Raw genomic sequence first — 11,840 nt, forward strand, 5'->3', positions numbered from 1 at the left:
GTCCTTTGTAGGGACATGGATGCAGCTGGAAACCATCATTCTTAGCAAACTATCACAAGAAGAGAAAACCAAACACCGCATGTTCTCACTCATAGGTGGGAACTGAACAATGAGATCACTTGGACTCGGGAAGGGGAACATCACACATCGGGGCCTATCATGGGGAGCGGGGAGGGGGGAGGGATTGCATTGGGAGTTATACCTGATATAAATGACAAATTGATGGGTGCTGACGAGTTGATGGGTGCAGCACACCAACATGGCACAAGTATACATATGTAACAAACCTGCACGTTATGCACATGTACCCTAGAACTTAAAGTATAATAAAAAAAATCAATTAATTAATTAATTAATTAATTTTTTAAAAAAAAACACAGAGACCCCCTAAAGCAGTGGCTTCCAAATTTTTTGACCATGTTGCACGTTAAGAAATATATTTCACCAGTATGTGAGCATCTACACACACAACTGAAATGAAATTTTCATATAACAATATGCACCTTGTAATGTGTAATACAATCTGACATGCATCCATTTCTTTCCATTTTTAGTAAGTGGATTTTTAAATCCACAGTGGGTCACAACCTGCAGATTGGAAAGCATTGCCCTCAACTGTGAAAGATGTGTGTTCAACAATGAAGACACATATAAAGTGGGGAACTCTGTAATATATCCCCTCAGAGAACACTGGCAGGTCCATCTCACAAGGCAGATGTATGAAGAGAGATGCAAAAACCCCTGAGTAAGTAAAGGCTGTTGAAAGGTGGGTATTTTCCCGTAGAAGTAGACCCTAAGACAAGGATTTGAGTCCAAGTAGCTTATTTTCAAGGTGAATCCAGGACGCACAGGAAGCAGGGAGTGAGGCAGGGGACAGAGGAAAGTCAGCAAGAGGGCACGTGGATGTGCTGTCACTGGGTATCTAGGGCTTGGCTACATAGGAGACCTCTGAGAAACTGTGTGGAACATGCCTCAGGACTGTCCCTCCAAGGAACAAGGAAGTCGGGTGTTCATCCACTGTGATGGTTAATACTGACCATCAACTTGATTGGAGTGAAAGATGCAAAGTATGGTTCCTGGGTGTGTCTGTGAGGGTATTGCCAAGGGAGATTAACATTTGAGTCAGTGGACTGGGAAAGGCAGACCCACCCTCAATCTGGGTGAGCACAATCTAATCAGCTGCCAGTGCAGCCAGAATAAAAGCAGTCAGAAGAACATGGACAGACTAGACTGTTTTAGTCTTTTGGCCTACATCTTTATCCCATGCTGGATACTTCCTGCCCTTGAACATTGGACTCCACATTCTTCAGCTTTGGGACTCAGACTGGCTTCCTTGCTCCTTAGCTTGCAGACGGCTTATTGTGGAACCTTGTGATCATGTGAGTTAATACTCCTTAATAAACTCCCCCTTATATATACATCTATCCTATTAGTTCTGTCCCTCTAGAGAACCCTGGCTAATACATCCACCCACTGTCATCCCTCCATGATGAAGGTAGAAACAAACCCATTAACTTCCTGATACTTCCAGCCTGCCCCATGTGAGGACCAAATGCTCATGGCCACAGAACACCCTCAGGCAGAGGGACACCAGAAGCTTTGGGCTGGAAGGAAATTGTCTGCAGAAAACCTCTGGGCTGGGCTAAGAGGATATAGTTCAAAGGTCTCCTCCAAGATGTAACTAGGAGGCAGAAGGAGTAGCTCATTGTCAGCCATTTCAGGAACTGATTTCAGCCCTAAACACCTGTCTCCCTTCCCAGACCACAACTCATGGTCGGGTATACCCTAGCTGTCCGTTGCACCTTGGAATCACCAATTCCCTGATTTCTAAATTTACCAAGTGCTTTTCAGCCTGTTTTCCTGCCTCAGCATTGCTGAAAGAAGATAGGAAATCTGGCCAACTGGCTCACTGGTCCTACCTGGGCCCTCTGGTTCTCCTCCAGTGTGTCAGAGAACATCTCATTCTACGCCAAAGATCTCTGCCATAACATTTCAGTAAATCTTTATTCATCCTTTCCCTCCTCTTAGAGAAGATGGCCCTACTCTTGTCAAGGTGCCAAGGAAAACAAATATCCAGGCAGAGGGAAGGGATCTGGTGCACAAACCTTGATTAATCACCTACTGTTTGTCAGATTGGAATACAGAAGATAGATTGACTTTGGGAATCAAATCCAAGGGGATGGGAATAGAAACAGGGTTGAGAGTAGAGAAGCAAACCCTTAATCAGCAATTCCCAAGGGCAGTGTGTCTTAGCCCAGGCTGCACATGGTCATCTGAGGAGCTCTTAAAGAGGACCAGTTCCCAGCAGGTGATGAGGCAGATCCCAGGCATCAATACCTTTTTAAATTCCCCAAATGCTAATGTGCAAGGACTATAAGATGGGACAGGAAGGAAAAAATGGCATTTCTTGTGTGTGTGTCTTGTTTTCTGCTTGTTTAGATAAGGTTTGTATCTCACCCAATTCTGTCAATAGTGCTGTATGTTAGATTTTACTGTACCCATTTCAAAGGCAAGAAAACAGGATAACCAAAGAACTGGCCTAAGTTCTCACTGTCATGAGCAAAGGAGCCAAGATTTCCATTGAAGACTGCCTGAGTCCAAAGACAATGACTCTTTCTACCCTCATCATACTATCCCTGAAGTGAAATTTTAATAAGATTGAAGATGAAAGGGGAAAGAAAAAAAATCTAAAAACAAGGTGTCACTGGATAAGACAAGGCTGGTCTAGGTAAGACATGATAGGAGAGGGCTCTGTAGGCAGCAAGAAATCCTAGGTATCCCAAGCTGTTCATGGCACCAAGAAAAATGGGGCAAAACCACCAAAGGGGTGTGGAGTGCCATCTAACCCTGTCCCAGTGTTTCCTGAACCTGGTCCTGCTCTCAAGGATGTCTCACATCCAAAGTTAACTCAATGGACCATATTCCTATCAGACTGAACTGTGACTTGGAACATCACACCCATCAGCTCGGGTTTGAGAGCCTCTCAGCATGGTTAATCTTCATCTTCTTTCTGGCTTCCAGACTGACTATATTCAGCTGTGAGAATAAACTGACATCACGGTAACCAGCCTTTCCTTATTTCCACAAGTCATTTCTCTCTTCTCTGTGAGTGCTTGGCTCTCGTAGTTCGGCAGCCCATCTGGTTGAAGGGATATCCTGCTGTTTACAGCCTCCTCTGGGACTGCTCAAAGACAAGAGAAACCCTATCCATTTATACTCCTCTGTGTTTGCTCCATGGAACTGAATTTTATTTAAGCATCACATTTGGAGAAGAAAAGGCATTTGTGTGTTTTCTTTCTTGATTGTATTTTCAGCAACAAGATGCCCGTTAAATTAAAGCAATCCTTAGAAGGAAAACTTCAAAACCAAAATCTCCCAAGCACCCTGTGTTCCCAAAGTCATAGAGCATCTTTTAGTGACTATCGGAAAATAGTAGAGCTGGAAGAGGCCCTAGGAGTCATCTCTTAGAAGGGGAAGCTGAAGCCCAAAATGTGAGAGTGACTTGCCCCATGCCATGGCACAAGACAGTGGTAGAAGTGGGACCAGAACATGGGTGCTTTGGCCTCATGTCCCCAGATGGTATTTTGCTGGGCAGGGGCTGCATGCTGAGGAAAGACAGAAGAACATCATGCTGAAGGTTAAAGGTGGCTTTCATGGGCCTGGAGCAAAGTAAAACTGGTGCCAAAGAAAACAGTGTATTTAAAACTGCAGGCTTAGCTTCAACAGTGATGAAAACAAAGTGATCTTTGCTATTTACCAACCCATCACTCCCAAGTTGACTATGCAAGAGCCACCATATTGCACAACTTTAGGGGTCTCAACTCATACTGTCCTGTTAACCCATATTTTAGAAAAGCAGAAGAATAAGAGCTCAACAAATATTAGCTATCCTTTTTCTTGTTTTGTATTTACAGCTAGAACCAAAGGCAATTATTGACAAGTACGGTATTCACTAAAATCAAACAGTCACTTAAGAACAATCCAGGCCGGGCACAGTGGCTCAAGCCTATAATCCCAGCACTTTGGGAGGCCAAGGTGGGTGGATCACCAGTCAGAAGTTCAAGACCAGGCTGGCCAACATGATGAAACCCCACCTCTACAAAAATACAAAAAAAAAAAATTAGCCAGGCATGATGGCAGTTGCCTGTAATCCCAGCTACTCGGGAGGCTGAGGCGGGAGAATCGCTTGAACCCAGAAGGCGGAGGTTGCAGTGAGCTGAGATCGTGCCATTGCACTCCAGCCCGGGCAATAGAGCAAGATTCCATCTCAAAAAAAAAAAGGAAAAAAAAGAACAACCCAAGAAATTTGGCTCTCAAGATTCAAAAGAATGAATCTCTAAAATTGAGTAGATCACAAAGATGTCTAAAAGAGGACATTCAGCAAGACTAAGCACTCACAGATGTTAGCTATGTAGTAGGCAGCATTGTTACAAGTATTTTACACGGCTTCATCCTCACAACAACTTGATGACAGAGGTACTGTTGTTAAGGCCCATTTTACAGATGAGGAAACTGAGATGAGTCATCCAGTAACTGGCAAGTCACATGGCCAATAAGTGGCAAGGGGTGATTCAAAGGCAGCAATCGCCTCTCAACCCTGCATCCTTGACTACTTGCAGCAAGGCTCCTTGTGTTATTTGCTCCAGAGAGTCGGGGGGGTGGGGGGCAGTTGAGTCCTGCTCCATTTCCCTCAAATCACTGCAGTTGAGCTACGTGAAGTTTTTAATGGGACTGACAATGAGGAAGGGATCTGGCTCGAGCATAGGAGGAACCTTAAAGGGTGGAAGACCACCACAACTCAGCTCTGGGAAATCTAGGAAGGATTGGTGGCATCTTTAAGGAAGCACAGGCAAGAACCCCTCAACAGCACGGTGGGCATTCACAGGGAGGCCCTGGGCCTCTGGGAGCTCTACCCTTACCCCCACATCCATCCCTTCTTCAGACATATAGAGTTAAAGAAAGAAAGAAAGAAAGGAAAGAAAGACCGCAAGAAACAAGCGGAAAAAGAAAGAAGAAAAAAGAAAGAAAGAAAAGAAGAGGGAGAGAGGAGAGGAGAGGGAGAGGAGAGAGAAGAGAGGAGAGAGAGGAGAGGAGAGGAGAGCGAGAGGACGCGCGAGAGGAGAGAGAACGAGAGAGGAGAGGAAGGAAAGGAAAGGAAAGGAAAAGAAAAGAAGAAAAGGAAAGAAAGAAGAAGAAAACAAGAAAATTAAGCTCCTCCCCAAGAGGCCAACAGAAAATATTCAAAGTAACTCAAAACCTCCTCCAGCCTTTCTGAACTCAATAGAGATAGGAGATATTTTTTAATTCTACTCTGTAACCTTGAACAATTTACCTAATCTCTTGAGCTTTAGTTTCTTCATCTCTATAAAATAAAGTTCACACCTAGTGTGTGTGTGTGTGTGTGTGTGTGTGTGTGTGTGTGTGTGTGTGTGTGTATGTTGTAGAAATTAAATTTGACATAATTGGTGAAAAAGGCTTAGCACAATGCTTGTCAACTGGTAGAAGACCAATAAATAATAGTTTTCATCTACCTTTTTGGGACAAAAAAGGACACTGTTAGTTTCCTACAAAACATTTATTTTTCATTATTTACCAATAGGCCCTTAACTTCAGGGTTACAATATGCTTGGAAAACAAGATCACCTCTCCAGACACCTTCACAGTTAGGATGGACACATTTCAGTTCTGGCAGATGAGATGTACGGAGAAGACTATTTGGGAATCAGAGGGGTATCTTCCAGGAAACCTGTTGCTTCCCTAAAAATAGGAGGAACAGACTCAGCTAGCATTTCGTTTGACCCACGATCCTTCCTCTTCTTCCTATTTGAAGGTGCAGTGGCCATCTTGCCACCACGAGGACAAAACCACAGGCTGATCACAGGAATAGAAAAGGATCTTGGGTCCTAAATAACATCCTCTTATTATTATACCAACTCTACCTTTCCTACATCTTGACTATTCAGGTGAGAAAAATAAACCCCTAACAGGTTTTCCATTATTTGTAGCTGAACACATTCCTAACTGGTATTTACCAATCCCAGTTTTATATATTGAAATAGAAAAAGGTATAGAAATTCTGGGGTGTTGGTCCAAGGTCACATAATGAATTGATTGGTGGCAAAGTCACCCCTGCTGAGTATTCGAGTCTTAAATTTCCAACCCCAAAACTCTCCAAATAGATTATGTTTAAACAAAAATTGTATCTATGTCAAGAATTAGAATGATCAGTGTTATAAAGCATTTATGTGCAAGACAGTTGTGCTGGTGTATAAGAAACTTTCTTCTGGAAATTTAAGTAGTCAAAATATATTTTTGAATCATGGATTTCACCTAATCTGTGCAAGTGGACTTTTCAGTCTGGGGGCAAATCACACATGAAGCTTAGAAGAGGAACTGTTAATCTACAAAACCCAGCGCCATCTCTCTGGAAACACAAGGAAGCACCTTTGAACCATCCAAAGAACATCATGCTGTGAAATCAACAAATAGAGCTGCCTGCCCTCATATCTATCCTAAAGAAGATAATGGATTTGAAAAAGATATGTCTTTGAACTGCTAATAAATATGTTACCACCCTGATATTTTAGGAAGTCAGGATTGACTACCACTATCACATAAATACAAGCTTTGCACAGTACAATTGTTTGGGCTTAAATATATTGTCTGCCTTGTGTTGTTATAATTTAATGAAAGCTATTTGCCGGTCTCAAAAAATGTAATTAATAAAACTATATCCAAATTCTCTGACTGAGAATTTGTATCTGCCACAAAGCTACTGGATATGAGTTTGCTCAGAAACTCTGGAACTTTGGGATCCTTGGGAGAAGAAAGTCTACTCCTTTGCTTTAGAAATAGATGTATCCTTGGAACTTTCCAGGTGAGTGTAGGTAGTGGGGCTCAGAACTCATCCCATCACCAAGCAATAGACCCCGATAAGGATGGCTTCATAGTGATTCCCCAAGTGGCCTTGGTTATACTCATGAATGTGTTCTCCTCACCAGGTTCAATTGGCCCAGTGTAAAAACATGTGACCCAAGTTGTGGCAGATTCCCTCTCATGGAAAGTTAAGACTTGAACAAGGAGACGTAGTGATGGGAAGTCTTTAGAATCGAATCAGCTGGTTGGCTACAATCTAGAAAGTGAACCCACAAACTACTATCAGTGAAGTCCCGGGACCTCATTTAGTTCCTGCCCTTCCTAAGATCCTCTAATTCTCTGAGCTCACCCAGTAAGGCACTAAGGAACACCTCTTTTTAAAACTTGAGCTACATTGAGTCAGTTTGTTTCTTAAGACCAAAAGGATCCTAGTGAATACACTGGACAGTATTGTGCACCAATTTGTAGGGTCACAGAGCCAGAAGGAAACACAAGTTCTCCTGGTTCCTTTCTACCTTTAAGCAGGAATAAGCAGTCCCAATCTTGGGCAAACAGGTAACAGGGAGTCTCCGCCTTATTGTCTTTAAAACTCTAAGAAAAGTAGTTTCAACATTCAGCCCTCAAACTCAACACCAAGAACCTTTTCTTCCCATGTTCTTTCTTGGCACCTGTTGTGTCAGCAGTGTGACAAGTGGTTTGTGGTATGGGCTTTGGAGCTAGGCTCCCTGGGTTGGAATCTGATGCTGCTGCTTTCTAGCTGTATGACTTAGGGTATTGTTCAATCTCTCCATGCCTCAGCTTTCCCTCCTAGAAAAGGAATAAAATCATACTGTTTGCCTCATGGGGTTGTTGTGAGAATTAAGTTAGTTAACCCATTCAAAGTTCTAAGAACAGCACTCCATCCCAACTTCTCCTACTGTCTCCTCTTTTGTATTTCAGGCATGCCAGCTTATACATGCTCTTTCCTGTCTAGAGTCTTAGGGGGGTCTTTGTACATTCCATTCTTTCTGCCTGGGAGCCATCCTCTACTCCCCACAGCCACTCAGTGATAAGTGGCAAAACTGGCCCCAGTTCACCACCCCTTCCTATAACCACACTCTTTGCTATGTGATTTTACAGCTCCTCCCATCAGCAGGTGGGGTCTATATTCCCAACCCCTTAAATCTGTACTAGTCATGTGACCTGCCTTGGCCAATAGTTGAGTAGAAGTGGCATTGTACTAATTTTGATCCTGGACCTCAAGAGATATTGCATGTTTCCATTCTTTCTCTCAGACTCCTTCCAGCTACAAGCCTAGGCTAGCCTGCTAGATGAGAGACACATGGACCAGTCTTCACCCATTACCCCAGCCCCCAACTAACCAATCCCTTGAAGCAGAACCACCTAGCTGACCAGCATCTGACCATTGAGGTATAGTGGTCTCACTGCACCAGCTGAGACCAGAAGAACCACCCAGCTGAACCCAGCCCAAATTGCCAACTCACTGCATTACAAACTAAATAAGTAACTATTGTTTCAAGCCACTAAATTTGAAGGATGATTTGCTACATTGTGAAAGCTAACTGGTATACACCCTCTCTAAGCCTCAGTTTCTTCAATGATAAGACAGAAATAATAAAAATAGGAATAATAAAGCCTACCTCAGGAAAATAAATGTAAAGACTGAAAGCGATAATGCTTCTCAAGTGCCTATGCGACAGTAAGTATTACATAGCTATAAACTACCACACACATTGTAGTGATAATAGTGAATTATTTATGTTGCCTCTTATCTGTATATTTGAAAGTAATTATATCTAATGAATAGGTTGTTGTGATAAATCGAGAAAATATGTGAGATGCTTAACACCATGTCAGACACAAAGAGAACATCAATAAGTAGTTATTCTTAATGAGCTACTGTCGTTAAGTATTACTACAGAGTCTCGGCTTCTTCGTTCTCTCCCCTGGCCATTACAAACAAGCCTCCACTGCCACCACCTCCTTTCTTACCTTCAGCCCTCAGAGTTCCATCATTTTGATGATTAGATGTCGGCTCCCAGCCTTCAGCCTGACACTAGGGCACCTCCACCCTGCACAGCCCACTTCCTGGAAAAGGCATTGGAAATCCTGAGACTCCTTGAACGTCCGTCCGGTCGTGAACTTCAGCCACTAGGGGGCAGCCTCACCCTCCAGCCTCGGGAAGCTAAGCCTGTCCTACGGGGTTTTTTCCCTCTTCTGATCCTGCAGTCTGAGGGCCCAGGATTTGAGAAGCCCCCACTGGTCCCACTGTCTACGGGTCACAACCCCATTGTGGTCACTTACCTGTTCATATTCCCCCTTCTTTCCTGAGTAGGGAGCAATCCATCCCCCAACCACCTTGAGCAGACACTGGGGGCAGCACCCCCCCAGCTCAGGGCAACCTCTCAACCTGTGTGAGTGGTTTCATAATTCATGCCTGCCCATCAGCGGACAGATTTAGCCTGCTGCCTGCTGAGTCCGAAAATACTGAATATTAAAATATCCCAGACGCTCGCCCTTCTGACGCCCTCGCCTCTCTGGGATTCACATGCAGTTGCCTGCACAAACAATTCCAGGGACACACATCAATTTGTCGATTAAGTAGGGTTTGAGCACCCGTATGTGTAACTTTCATCAAAACAGGGAAAGGCCTATTCAGGGCTATGTGCTGGGTGTGTGTCCTTGAAGAAGTCTTAGTCCTCTGGCTTCAGAGACAGTATATTTTTTTCTACGTCACATTGCTGCTTAAACTCTCAGGGCCCTTTTTGTAGCACTATTTGTGATCAAGAGAAATGGGAATCCAATTTGAAGGATTTCACTGAGCAAAGCAGAGCAAAAGAAACCATCTCTGCCCACCCAGGACACAATAGACAGATTCCCAGGAATTAAAGCCTGCCGGTAATGAGGATGAGGAAACAGAGGACTCTCATATTTGGCAAAGAAAGGGGTGTACATGTGTGTATGTTTGTGTATCTTACACCCCTTTCAAGTCTAGCTGACACCTGTTGTGTATATCAAAGACTGCCACATATTTTCTGCCTTCAATGGTGAGTTTTGTTTTGTTTTGAGATGGAGTCCCGCTCTGTTGCCCAGGCTGGAGTGCAGTGGCATGATCTCGGCTCACCACAACCTCCGCCTTCCAGGTTCAAGTGATTCTCGTGCCTCAGCCTCCTGAGTATCTGGGACTACAGACATGTGCCACTACTCCAGGCTAATTTTTGTATTTTTAGTAGAGACCGGGTTTCACCATGTTGGCCAGGCTGGTCTTGAACTCCTGACCTCAAGTGATCTGTCCACCTCGGTCTCCCAAAGTGCTGGGATTACAGGCATGAGCCACTGCACCCGGCCGATGGTGAGTTTTAAACCTTCTACTAGAAGAACTTCTGGGCCTTTGCTAAGACACGCACCTTTGCTGATATCCTGTAATGACGAGCAATAAATGTAGCTAAAACCAACAGAAATTTATCCCCTCACAATCCTGGAGGCAGAAGTCTAAATCAAGGAGTCAGCAGAGTCTTGCACCCTCCAGGGCTCGAGATAATTCCCTGCCTCTTCTGGCTTCTGGCGGCTCCTGGCATTTCTTGGCTTGTGGCAGCATCTCTCTAATTTCTGCCTCCATCTGCACAGGGCCTTCCTCCCTCTCCCTGTGTGTGTCCTCTCCTCTTCATTTAAGGACACTCACATTGAGTAACCTTAGACCACCCTAATCCAGCATGATCTCCTCTCAATCTTTACCTTAATTATATCTGCAAGATCCTATTTCCAAAAGATCCTGTCTTAGTCTGTTCAGGCTGCTATAACAAAATACCTTCTATTGGGTAATTTATAAACAACAGGAATTTGTTGCTCACAGTTCTGAAGGCAAGGCACCAGTCAATTTGGCACCTGATGAGACTGGCTCTGCTTCAAATATGGCACCTGCTTGCTGGGTCCTCACATGGCTGAAGTGTTGAACAAGCTTCCTCGGGCCTCTTTTATTAAGGGAAATGATTCCATTCACGAGGTTTCCACCTTCACGTCCTAGTCACCTCCAAAGGCCTCACCCCTTAAAACCAACACATTGGGGATTCGATTTCAACACATGCATTTTGGAGGAACATAAATATTCAGACCAGAGCACCAAATAAGGTCACAATCTGAAGTTCAAGTTGGGCATGAGTTAGAGTGTCACTATTCAGCCCACAACACCCACTTTATCTCTATCTTGGGTTCATACGAGGATTTGCTCCTTCTTTGGAGTACTGGAATGTGGTTGAAGTCAATATTATTAGTTTAACTCCCCGTTGTTACCTTAAGCAGGCTCTTTCCACAAGACCCTTCTACGGGGTTCAGTAATGAGGCTGAAGGAATTTGTTACCCAATACCTAGCACACACACAGCAAATCACACTTTACAAACTCAACATCCTATTTACTCTCTGCATCAGCTCCGTAAGGTAAATAGTTTTACCCCTTACTTTGCAGAGGAGAAAACAGGCTCTAGGTGTGAAGTGACTGTCTCAGGTCTCACCAACCACGAGAGGCAGGACCTTCAATCCAGTCTTTCTCATTCCAACCTGGTGCCCCCATCAACTGCACCCCACCTGTGTCTCCTATAAGCTGAAGACATCCCTTGTAAGGAAGAGTAACCAGATACCTGGCTTGTGCCTGCTGTCCAAGTATACACATTATTAGCTCTCCACTTCATTCTCAGAAGTGTCCCACTTGGACAGTAAGTTATATGATTACCTTCTCAGCAGTCTTGGCCACAGAGCTCCCTGCCTCTGCCCTAGGTCTAGCCCTCACTGTGTTAGGCTATGGGGGAAAAATAGTATTTTTCTCCTTCTGTTTTTCTTTTCTTGCACATGAGCTTTATGACAAAGAGGCATGAAGCTTTGCCAAAGTTGGGAGTGGTATATTACATTCTTCAAAGGAGCCAGGATGGTCTTTAAATCTCTCCATACCTTTCTGTCCTTGGACAGATTG

At 44.0% G+C, this 11,840-nt stretch overlaps 1 long non-coding RNA gene across 1 annotated transcript in view; it reads right to left on the minus strand.

The window, feature by feature from the left end:
• Nucleotides 1–9,324, minus strand: part of LOC108517776 (uncharacterized) — a 36,813-nt gene extending 27,489 nt beyond the window's left edge. The window contains exons 1-2 of the long non-coding RNA XR_001882206.1: nucleotides 9,181–9,324; nucleotides 8,869–8,964 (exon numbers count right to left, since the gene is read on the minus strand). This is a non-coding gene — a long non-coding RNA (uncharacterized LOC108517776). The remainder of the gene's footprint in view (nucleotides 1–8,868; nucleotides 8,965–9,180) is intronic.
• Nucleotides 9,325–11,840: the final 2,516 nt, after the last annotated feature.

The sequence above is a fragment of the Rhinopithecus bieti genome, unplaced genomic scaffold, assembly GCF_001698545.2.
Source record: "Rhinopithecus bieti isolate Rb0 unplaced genomic scaffold, ASM169854v2 scaffold_38631, whole genome shotgun sequence".
Classification (NCBI taxonomy): Eukaryota; Metazoa; Chordata; class Mammalia; order Primates; family Cercopithecidae; genus Rhinopithecus; species Rhinopithecus bieti.